This window comes from Papaver somniferum, unplaced genomic scaffold (assembly GCF_003573695.1).
Source record: "Papaver somniferum cultivar HN1 unplaced genomic scaffold, ASM357369v1 unplaced-scaffold_115, whole genome shotgun sequence".
Classification (NCBI taxonomy): Eukaryota; Viridiplantae; Streptophyta; class Magnoliopsida; order Ranunculales; family Papaveraceae; genus Papaver; species Papaver somniferum.
Window position 1 is genome coordinate 1,995,394 of NW_020620492.1, and position 12,402 is coordinate 2,007,795.

The window sequence follows — 12,402 nt, forward strand, 5'->3', positions numbered from 1 at the left end:
CAAGTTCGTATCTTTGGAACTTGCTATGAAGCTGGTGTAAGCATCCATGGTGACTCCACTATTATGTGTAATTAAATTTTTTTCTGCATCGGCTGTGTAAAAAAGATAGCCATTAACAAAATATGAGTTGTACGAAACTGTAGCAAAAGTAGGACCATGACATCCACATTGTGCCGGATTTGCATAAACTAGTGAGATGAGATTAAGTTAGAAAAGAATTTTAAACAACACATATTGAATTGAATTTAAGTAACTGCTTCAGCACAAACAACACAAACATATTGAATTTAAGTAACTACTGAGAAGAGATGATATTAAGTTAGAAAGGAAAACTACCATGACAGGGGATGCTGAACTAGTTATAAAGCTTTTAACAAGTAAAATATGTTGTTATCTCCCTCTCTCACAAAGTAAATCTATCAAGACAGGGGATGCTGAACTACTTATAAAGCTTCTAACAAGTAAAAATATGCTGATCAAAACAAGTAAAACTATGGAGATCAAAACAAATATAACAAGTAACTGATGAGAAAGGAATTTACCTTCTAATATGGGAGACAGAAAAAGATCGATCTCTTTGACCACGGAGTCTCACGTGCGATCATAACCATCTCTTTCCAATATTTCTCAAAATTACTCCCTGACTTCTATCTTGACAACCACCACCATTCATTGCCTGCAGATCATAACCACATCCATTATGGCAATAAGAATTACTGGTGCATATAAGAAAAACAATGCAAACATAGAAACAGTCCTATTGAAAAAAGTTGCACTGATGTTCAAGCTTTTGTTTCAATCAAACCATAAAGTGGAGGTTCTTATATTATCCAAGGAAGCCATGGAAATGATAACAAAAAAAAAAATCCAGTACTAGATTCCATCAAAATCAGAGAATGAATTTCAGTAACAGTAACAAATAGATGTTAACAGTAACGAAGAATCTTAACAAATCAGTAAGAAAAGCGAACTCCATACAAAAATTGTTACGGTTGTTATTTTTCCCCACAATGAAAGGGATTTGCAATATAAACTAAGCATGATAATATCCCTCAGAATAGTCAACTACTTCAATATTCAAACATGACTTCATGGTTCACATTTAGAAATAAGACAAACAAATTATAAGAGAATCAAAGACTAATTGTGAAATTTCAAAACAGTATTGAACAAACGTTCTTGAAAACATCAATCAATCAAAAAGCAACTCAAACAATTAATCATTAACTAGTTACAAAATTCTACCTGAGCATTAGCATTGCTGGTGCTTGGATTGCAGCTTAAACTAGCCATTAGTGTCTCAACGGTGACCTCAAGAGTACGTACACGATCTTCCACAACTCTAATCTTCAACACTTGTTGACGTAACTGCTCCCTAGGAACTGCAGAAGCAAGAAGTTCAGTCTTTGATATCCCACCTCCCATTCCTCGTACAAAGCCTCTACCATCTTTTCCAAGCACCTACAAAGAAGTAACCAAAATCATTTAAGCAAGCATAACTAACAAGTTTTTTTTTACAAACTACAATATGAATTCATGTGCACCCACCGTGGCAACTGCATCTTTGTCCAAATTGGTTTCTTCTCTATACTGCTCTAGTTCATTCAACTCTCTAATCTTTGCCTGCAAAGTACATCAGATTATATTTAAGTGGAAAACAAATTACAAAGACAGAAATAAATATATTCAAGTCAATCAAAAACCAACTAAGAAAAATCTCAGCACTTACAACATATTCTCTGCATTTTATTTCATAGCAATTAGGGTCCATTAAATCAAGATGTTCTTGAGGAATTTCTTGGTAAACATGTGTTTCCAAGTATACGACAGATCTTGATACAGTTCATGTTGGACTTTGTTGCTCCGTCATATGACGACGACGAGCAATTCCATCCCTTCTAGTAGTATGTAGGGCTTTCAATAGCTTTCTTGACTCCTTCCCTATTCCCTTAGTTTCTTATCCTTATCTGTAATACACAAATCAACAAAGCGCTCCCAATCCTCTCTCCTAACACTTGTTGGTCTATTGTTCTTTTTTTGCAGCAACAATATCAAACTTATTACACCACCTTCTAAGTTTAGTATTTCTTTTTTTCCATGATTTATTTGCCATCCTTAAAACCTTTCCATTGATGACTTCAGGTACCTTGTACTCATTCTTAAGGCTCCTACAAATTTCATCCTTATAATCCGATGGGACTATCCTCCAATCCTCATAATGTGGTGAGACAACATTCCTAGTTATTACTCCAATTCTGGAAGCATATTTCTTTGAAATATCTTATATTGGTTGTCCCAAGGAATTGAATGGAATTTCTGGAAGTTGATCATCTATCGAAAGAAAAAAAAAATAGATGTCAATTGATAACATATCACATAAAGTAAACTGAAAAACAGAGTTTTGTATTATACCATTTATCATTCTTTCCTCGGTATCGCCAGGATCATTATCTTCCTGATGAAAAGCGTCGTGCCATCCACGTCCCTCTGCTTGATTCCCAGTACCTTGGCTTGGAGAATTGTCACCATCCGAGGAAGACACACGTTGACTCCCTACACTTGGATGTCCAGCTGTGTGTGCACCATCAGTTGATGGAGAGCCTTGTGAATTGAGCAACCCCCTTGGCCAGTTCACTTCATTAAAGTTAGGAGTAGTAGTAGGCGATCTAGTACTAGCAGACCTAGTACTTCCAGACCTGAATCGGCTGCTGCTACCACCAATAGGATGTCTTGCCATATTTGTCTACCAGAAAATCACTTTGAAAAAGATTAACAACCATAACACAAATACCTATAGAGATAATACCACTATCAATACTAACACTGAAGAATAGAAATTATAAACATCTGATTAGAAAAACTTTCAATCATTGCAAGCTGCTCTAAATTACTAAACTATAATTCATCCATTAAATTTACAATCAAACTACAAATATTCTACCAAAAAAAATAAACCGAAACAAGAAAACATGAGAAGAATTTCTCCCAAATGGAAACTTTGCTCTAAACCATATGATGTAACTAACGTTTAATTATTTGAATATTTACAATCCTCTACTAATCAAATGGAATTCCAAAATCAGTACATAACACAATGAACGCCTCTAGTGAACTCATTTTATGACTCTTATGTATATCTGCAAATGAGCTAGAACTTAATTTTAAATAGAGATTTTGAGAAATGATAACCCCAAACTCACAACTTCAACCCACATAATCAGTACAGTAGATGCTTATAAGGAAAATCAACACCAAAGAACTTAAGAAAATGTCTTAGTTAGGCATACAATCACTCCACTCAACGAATTTTCTACCATATAATACAAGCCTTCTAATGAAACAACACAGTTCCACATGCCAAAATCCAAAGTTACAGAACAATCAATTTAAGGAAGACATACAAATAACTTACTACCATCAAGTTATCAACACACATAGAAAATTCCTCAAGCCTTTCTACCAAACAAATCCTACCATCATTCATCACCAACAACAAAACCTAACCAACAAAATAATTATCATATCCTACTCAACTGTTGACATCAACTGTACCTGCTGTTTGTAAAATCAAACCCTAGAAACTCTGAATTGAGAGATTAACCTGAAACCAAAGAATAAACGCAAAAAAATAAAACCCAATGATACAAAAACAAATAAAACATAATTAAAAATTAAACCGAAACCCTAACTCACCTGATTTTGTTTGTAAAATCAAACCCCACAAACTCTGAATTGAGAGATTAACCCGAAATCAAAGAAGAAACGAAAAAAATTTAAACCCAATGATAAAAAAAAAACTGAAAAAAATTAAACTGAAACCCTAACTCACCTGATTTTGTTTGTAAAATCAAACTCTAGAAACTCCGAATTGAGAGATTAACCTGAAATCAAAGAATAAACGAAAAAAATTAAAACCCAATGATAAAAAACAAATAAAACTGAAAAAATTAAACTGAAACCCTAACTTACCTAATTTTTTTTTTAAAATTAAACCCTAATTACACAAAATCCAAATACGCAGAAGGTAGATCGAATTTCTATTAGGTATCAGATGAATTCATGGTGGAGTGTCTGCTGGTTCGTTCGGTAGTGTTGAGAGAGAAGAGGGTTTCTGCTGCAGGGATAAGGGAAGAGAGAGAGCGAAGGAGATAAGTGAAGAGAGAGGGATATGTGAAGAGATATATATATATGGGCTGATAATCCCAAAGTTGCTATTCCCAATACCGAGATTAAACATATCTTGATCGTGCAAAATGGCGCGAACATTCCCGCCCAGAAAAGCACCAATTCTACATCGCTGGTTAAGGCTCGTTGAATCGGTAGTTGTTTGATGGCAAGATGGTAAATAAATTTTCCATATCAGAGACGGCTTACTAAGCTCTCGGAATTTTTCCTTTTTTTTTCCATATCAGTGACCGTTATGTGTGGTCAACGATCCAACTACCGTTAACGGGGGACTCTGATGTGAATCACAAAAACACCATTTTCCACTAGTGTTGTAGTTTTTATTTTTTTCATCAGCATAACTGCATCTAGTTAAGTTTCTATCAATTTTTATCACTATAGTGTAGCCTTGTAAATAGTTATAGTTTCAATTTCTCCAGCACCTGCATCAAAGTTCTTTAGCTAGTTCTGTTTATCGCTCAAGTTGAAATTTTTTATTAAGTTTCTGTTGTTTTTAGTTTTCTTAGTATACATTACAATCTGTAAATATCCACCAGTAAATATTCTTGCGCTGAATATGCTTTCATTATCTATTCGAAGCCTACCTGTTGCATCTTTGAGTCCCATTATGTCCTTTTGTAGATGCCAAAAATCTACCATGCCACGTTGCACAATAATTAAAGGTATAGCAACTTATTATGTTACAACAACGCACACTACATCTCTCCTTAAGATGCTAAGCTATGAAGTTATCTCCATCAACATATGGCGTAATATTAAAGGTGGGAGTAGCAAAGTATGCTACAATGGAGTACACCAAATAGCTACCAAGATTGCTTAGTTATTAAGATATAAGTTGTAGTATGCGCACATGGGTGTGTCTGTCTGTCAGAGGTAGCTGAGCAGTCTGACAGACAGCTTTGAGTACGAAGGCGCAGTCGTCAACCACGTGGACTAAGAGTACGTGGCATCCTCTGACTGGGAAGGTACGCGGCCAACGAAGGTACAATTTGTACGGAGGATTCACAGTTCACGATGGCATATGGGGGAGCTAAGGTGTCATCGTCTGATTGGAGATTATGGGCGACCAACGAAGGTACAATATATACTAAGGCTGGGTAGTTCCCAAATGAACGTGGGTCGGCTGAGGTGGAAGAGTCTGATTGGATAAAGCTGGTTGTGAACGAAGGTACCATTGGTACGTAAGACTTATCAGGATACGATGTACCTAAAGACAACAAAGATATATCTGGAACAGAAGAGCCTATAAATACCAATCTTCACCAACAAAGAAAGGGGACTTTTGGGTTGGTTAGTAATTAGGAAAAATGCTCTCTCTCTACTCTTACTTATAGAGCTTTCATACTTTCTTGAATGGAGTTCTTCCACCCAAATGTAACAAGATTAATAATAAACTTATCATCTTTACCCGTGGACGTAGGTTAAGATTAACCGAACCACGTAATCTCTTGTGTGATTTATTAACTTAGTTGCGCTTACATTATCTTTTCTGTTAGAGATTTACTTACCGAATTATCTTTGTTCTCAGAGTTATCTCTACCCTGTCGTAACGGCACGGGCTCTTTTGTTCCCAGCACGGTAATGTGGAATTTTTGTGCATTTGTATTGCTTTGCCATTAGTTCTGACCTTGTTTGCATGGACTAACAAATCCCTAAAGTTAATGAAGCAGGAAAATGGAAAGCAGTTTAAATGAGAGGCTTTAACAATAATCAATCCCATTATGACAGATAAGAATAGCACATGCATTAATAAAACAATGAAAAATCAAAGATAAAAAATCAATTTAGAACAGTGTTATTCATATTACAGTAAGACAAACTATCCAAGGGTTATTGAAAGAAAACTTGCATTAGTATAGAAGCGTAATACATTAAAAAGTATTCCAGTTAAATAGCACATATAATTATTTGCACGACATTCAAACTCTTCGTTTCCACAATTTAACTACACTTTTCGTTACATGCTTACTCCATTTCACCATAGACTGAGAAAAAAAAATTGAACATATATTAGGTGTAAATGGCCCAAGGCAGCTTTATCTCTTGTGACCTAGAGCATAAATAATACACCAACCAATATGCCATCTTGAGTTTAAAATGCCACATCACCAAGGACATTCACTTAGAGGTCATTCTAATATCGTTCTTGTTCTGCAACAGTGGGCATTCTCAAGTCATAAAAATGGTACCTCCGTAACTATGAAGGCATCGCACCACCTGAGCCAGGTTAGAAAGATTGGAAAAAACAAAATGCGTAAAAGACGTGCACAAAAATATGTAATCACGCGAGTATGGTGGTCAAATAAGTAGCAGCAGATATATAAACTACTTAAAAATAATGCTCCGTATTTAGCAAATTGGAAGACATGACTAAATAATGATCATATACGGACTGATCAGAATAAATTGGAATGCGAAATAATGCCTACGCAGACGATCCCGTTATCAAACATAAAATAAGTGGAAGTTGAGAGGTGGGGAAGTCCCTAAATCGCCATGAAGATATCAGAATATCCAACTATCTGATAAACCTAGCCAAGATCAAGCAGTCACTAAGTTCACAATATTGTGCAAATACGATAACAGATTATGGTGACTATGCAAAACAAAGATCACATATATCTACAGTTAGGTAATTTTTTCATGATTTGAAGAGAATAACTAAAGTAACATATATCAACAACATCTATCAAGTCATGCTTCCTATGGAACTCCCCCATCCATTTTGTATGATCAGTGATATAGCACAAAAGAAGCCATAAAGTGTGGGAGAAGGAAATCTAACACCAAAACTATCAGTAACATACACATCCAGATTTCATATTTCATAATGAAACAAAATCTGTAAGACAGAGAAGCAATTCTTTTATGTGATACCGTGCAAAAAGATCTTGCTGCCTTCACCATTTCATTTACATTTAAAATGTTTCATTTACATGATAAGATGATACTAACTTCTGATGATGGATATGATAGAGTGCAAAAATATGTTTCTTCCCTCATCAATCACGGACCTTCGTCTATCGATTCGAATCACATCTATCAATCAATCCCTAATTACATGGAAAAGAAAAAGAAGACGATAAATCAACAACTTAAAGAACTAAAAGAACAAATCCGTTGCTCCAGTTTTTAGAAAAAAATAAAGGCTAATATTGGTCAGGAAAGGTTTCCGAGTCTTCTGTGGAGATGTATACTAAGCTTTTGCCGTCAAACATGCTAAAATAAGGAGCTTTAATGACGGTCTTGAGGACAATTAACTTGCACAATCTCAGCCTAGGAGATTGATTTTTATAACTGTTTCGTGCTATGTCCCGATATATGTATATAAAACGTGTATTCCATGTCCAATGGGCATAAGTTGATTTTTTCTTTAGATCTTTGTTGGAAGATCAAATCTAAGAATAAGAGAGTTGAATCTTAGTTTCTAATAAAGATTTATCATTCGTTGACAAGTTTTTCAAGTATTAAACCTTGAAAAAATCTTGAAATCTTACGGATCTACAAAAAGTTGTTATGAAACACCATTAAAAATACTTTTTAAAGCTAAAAAAGCTATTATTTTATTGTTATTTACTTGATGAGAAAACCTTTGCTGGATCTGAATACCTCTGTTTTCAAAGGAATCTCAGTAAAAATTTTGGAGTCAAATCCCTAAGGGTATTTATGATCTGAAGGTCGTTTTCTGTCGCAGACGCCTTAGTTTACTCAACTTGCAATATTTTTTGTTGTTTTTTAATATCTGATCAAACCTTTGCTGGATCTGAATACCTCTGTTTTCGAGGGAATCTCAGTAAAAGTTTTGGGAGTAAAATCCCTAAGGTCATTTTTGAATTGAGGGTCGTTTTCTTTAGCAAACACCTTCTTTTACTCAGCTTGCAGTACTCTCTGTCATTTTTGAATCTAAGGTTCATTTAGGAACTAAGTCTCAACCATTAGACAGATCTATTAAATACGAAATCAGCAAACATATCTCTGTTAAGTTCTACACTAAACTTTTATTTTTTTTTACTTTCGTAATGGGGGCTACTAGGAACGTATCCTACCCCTTTTTCTCTTTACCCTCAGGAGACGGAAATACAGAGCTTATCTTTGGATCAAATGTATTTATGTACATTCTCAACAGCCAAAGACAATTACGAAGGATGTCCTTGGATCATACGTACCTAAGTACGAGCATCCAGGGGAAAAATTGAAGCTTATCTTTGGCTGGAGTGTATTCATATACATTATCAACATCCAAATAAAGAAATAAAGGTTTTCCTTGGTTCGTACGTATATAAGTAACGAATCCAGGGGAAAACATGAAGCTTATCTTTGGCTCGAGTGTATTCATATACATTCTCAACATCCAAAGACAAAAACGAAGACTGTTCCGTGGCTCGTACTGATCTAAGTAAACAAAGCCAGGGGGCAAAAGTGAAGCTTATCTTTGGCTCGAATGTATTTATACACATTCTCAACAGCCAAAGGAAATTACAAAGACAGCCTTTGGCTCGTACGTACCTAAGTGCGAGAAGCTAAAGGAAAAAATGGAAATTATCTTTGGCTCGAATGTATTTATACACATTCTCAATAACCAAAGAAAATTACGAAGACCTTCTTTCAATCGTACGTACCTAAGTGCGAGAAGCTAAAGGCAAAAATGGAGCTTATCTTTGGCTTGAATGTATTTACACACATTCTCAACAGCGAAAGACAGTAACGAAGGCTTCCCTTGGATCGTACGTATCTAAGTACGAGTATACAGGGGAAAATATGGAGCTTATCTCTAGCTCGAATGTATTTATACACATTCTCAATATCCAAAGACAATTACGAAGACTGCCCTTGGCTCGTACATATCCAAGTACGAACAGCCAAGGGAAAATACAAATATTATCTTTGACGCGAATGTATTTATACACATTTTCAACAGCCAAAGACAAAAACGAAGGTTGTCCTTGGCTCGTACATATCTAAGTACGATCATCCAAGGGAAAATACGAAGGTTATGTTTGGCTCGAACGTGTCCATACACGTTCTCAACAGTCAAAGGCTATTACGAAGGCTTCCCTTGGCTCGTACATGTCTAAGTACGAGTATACAGTGGAAAAGATGGAGCTTATCTTTGGCTCGAATGTATTTATATACATTCTCAACATCCAAAGACTATTACGAAGATTGTCCTTGGTTCGTACATACTTAAGTACGATCTGCGAGGAAAAAAAAACAAAGGTTATCTTTGGCTCGAATGTATCTATACGCATTCTCAACAGCCAAAGACAAAAATGAAGGTTGTCCTTGGCTTGTACGTATCTAAGTACGATCAGCCAAAGTAAAATACGAAGGTTATCTTTGGATTGAATGTATTTATATACATTCTCAACAGCCAAAGACAATTACAAAGGTTGTCCTTGGATCATACGTACCTAAGTACGAGCATCCAGGGGAAAAGATGGAGCTTTTCTTTGGCTCGAATGCATTTATGTACATTTTAAATAGACAAATACAATTACGAAGAGTGTCCTTGGCTCGTACGTGTCTAAGTACGCGAATCCAAGGAAAAATACGAAGGTTATCTTTGGCCCGAACGTGTCCATACACGTTCTCAGTAGTCAAAGACTATTACGAAGGTTTCCCTTGGATCGTACATATCTAAGAACGAGTATCCATGGGAAAAAGAGGAGATTATATTTGGATCAAGTATTTTCATGTGGAAATCGAGGGAGATCAGCAGGATGTAAAGCTATGCAACCTAGCGGAGGCAAGGCTGACGAAGAAAGATAAGCCGAACAACAACATGAAAGGAAAAGAAGAAGGAGAACACCATCAAAATGAAGAACGAAGAATTCAAGGTTCCCGGATCCCCCTCGCCTAAGGGTACAAGCACTAACAACGCTCCGGAGGGTGATAGATCCAATGACTGTCCTTGGCTCGTACTATCTAAGTGTGAGAAATTAAGGACGAAGAGGAAGCATAAGGACGAAGGTTCAAAATACAGCTCGCATGGAAGCACAAAGCTTCATTTGTCTAATATCTCTTTGCGAATTTTTTGGGGGAAAAGTAAGGTATATAGCATCAACATCATCAACGAAGATGGAGGTCATAATAATTGGAGCGAAAGACATCAGCAATGGTTTTAATTTACAACTTAAGTCTGAATCCGAAGGTATGCTTGGGAGCGAAGCCCCTTAAAGACAGAATCATCACCGTCAGGCATACATGTGAGCGAAGCCTGTTAAAGGAAGACTCACCATTGTAAATAATGAGTTATTCAATCCAAATATACGAAGTTACAAGTCAATAAAGACCGTCTGCATAGGTGTATGCATACTCAACGAAGCTACAACTCATACTCAACTACGAGGAGTCACACGACAACATAGAAGCAGACACAACCTCTCAACTATCACTAGCGCGATGCTCCTAGCCTATCAATGCATGAAGCATGTATACATTTGTATACCACAAGTGCAAAACTCAAATGCAACGAAGAACGAAGTTTGTATACATATGTATACCCTAAATCTCCAACCCGAGGAACATACGAAGTGCCAAAGACTAATGCAAGGGGAAGTTCGTCGAAAGAAGAAATCCTTCAAGGCTAAGAAGCAACAACTCAATCAAAGAGGGCACCCTTCGAATACGCAGGGTGCCAAAGGAATTTTTATTTCTATTCTATGCAGGAACGAAGCCTGCAAGAGGAACGCACTACAACCATAACAAAGCCTACAAGGGGAATCTCAGTACAACCAAAGTATCATGTGGTACCCAAGACAAACATGTAGCTGACAAAGGCGAGGAGGAAACCTCAAATTATATGGACAGGACTCCATAAATGCAAATACTTCTCCTTTAAAAAGCTGTAAGAACCAGCTTTCAAAAGCAAAAGGGGCAAACATACACCAATCATGGAGCCTCTACATGGTGAAGTTAATACAATTGTAAGGTATGCTTATATAAGTAGAAATCAATATAAAGCTTGGATTTGGAATATAGCTTTTAATTTGTGTGAAATGAAACAAACATGCAAAAACAAAGGGTTAGAACTGACACCCACCGTCAGAATTGACGACAAAAACGAAGGGTTAGAAATAACACCCACCCTAACAATTGACGATTAGACAAGGCAAGGCACAACTGCGCATGTGTTAATACTCGGATTCTCGGGGTGACAACACCCTTTAAGAGGCAAAAAGAAGTAAGATATCCCCTATAGAGATACCTTGTCAAAGTAAAGTGGCCTTCCCGCTGAATGCTAGGGTTATAGGAAAATTATTGCCCACGTAGGGACCCTCGCCACCACAGTACGTTCTGTCCAAAGGATACTATGGTAGGACGTTGAATGTTTCACCAATATTAATCATACCTTAGCACCGAACGATGGCTTGATTGTGCAACAAACTTGACATATTATGCCGTGCACGTAAATATTGTGCAACAAAGCAAGCAAAATGCTATACCACACATTACCAAAACGTAAAAAATACAGAATGGTATATGTATACGTATTATATACACTACACCATTTCCATGATTTTGTCACAGGCTATACCTGTTACTAACTGAATTTGTAACGGTTATAACCGTACTAATTAGGCCGTTATTAATAACTGTGATTGTCTTTTTTAACGGTTTTATCTGTGACAAAACGCAGATATAGTCACATCTGAAAAGCGTTACAATAACTAATAGCCACAATTGGCCTAATTTTATGAACGCGACACGTGTCTTATTTGTCACGGTTATCTTAACGGTTTTAACTGTTACTCTCTATTAACCACAATTCAAAGTATGTCACGAGTCTTTAAAAGTCACATTTACAACAACTATTATAATTGTTACTGAATCTTTGCAACGCTTGCTCTGGCGACACGTGTCCTTTTTTTCCACGCTTATAGTAACATATGTTATTGTTGCAATAATTTGTAACAGTTACTAAGAGGACACCTGTCTTCCTTTCGTCACGTCTTAAGATGACGCGTGTATTTTTCTTCACAATTTGTGTCACAGTTATAACCGTGACAATTCTTTCTGTTACAATTAAAAAAAAATGGGTATCCCAGAACATTTTCTTGGACCTGGATTCCAGTTTACAGGAATGTAATGCAATTAAAACTGAACTTGGAACCCAGGCCTGCAATTTCTTATTTTGTATTATGCAGTTCATGCATTCTCAAAGAAGATTCATACATTCATTAGGAATACAAGTACAACAGAAATGTTCCATTCGTT

General features: G+C 36.3%; 1 long non-coding RNA gene across 1 annotated transcript; it reads right to left on the reverse strand.

Moving 5' to 3' along the window:
• Positions 1–1,362: 1,362 nt before the first annotated feature.
• Positions 1,363–1,806, reverse strand: LOC113329207. Its single transcript, XR_003349743.1, has 3 exons — positions 1,730–1,806; positions 1,549–1,623; positions 1,363–1,461 (listed from the first exon to the last, which is right to left on the reverse strand). It is a non-coding gene; the product is annotated as an uncharacterized LOC113329207 (long non-coding RNA).
• Between the last annotated feature and the right edge of the window lie 10,596 nt (positions 1,807–12,402).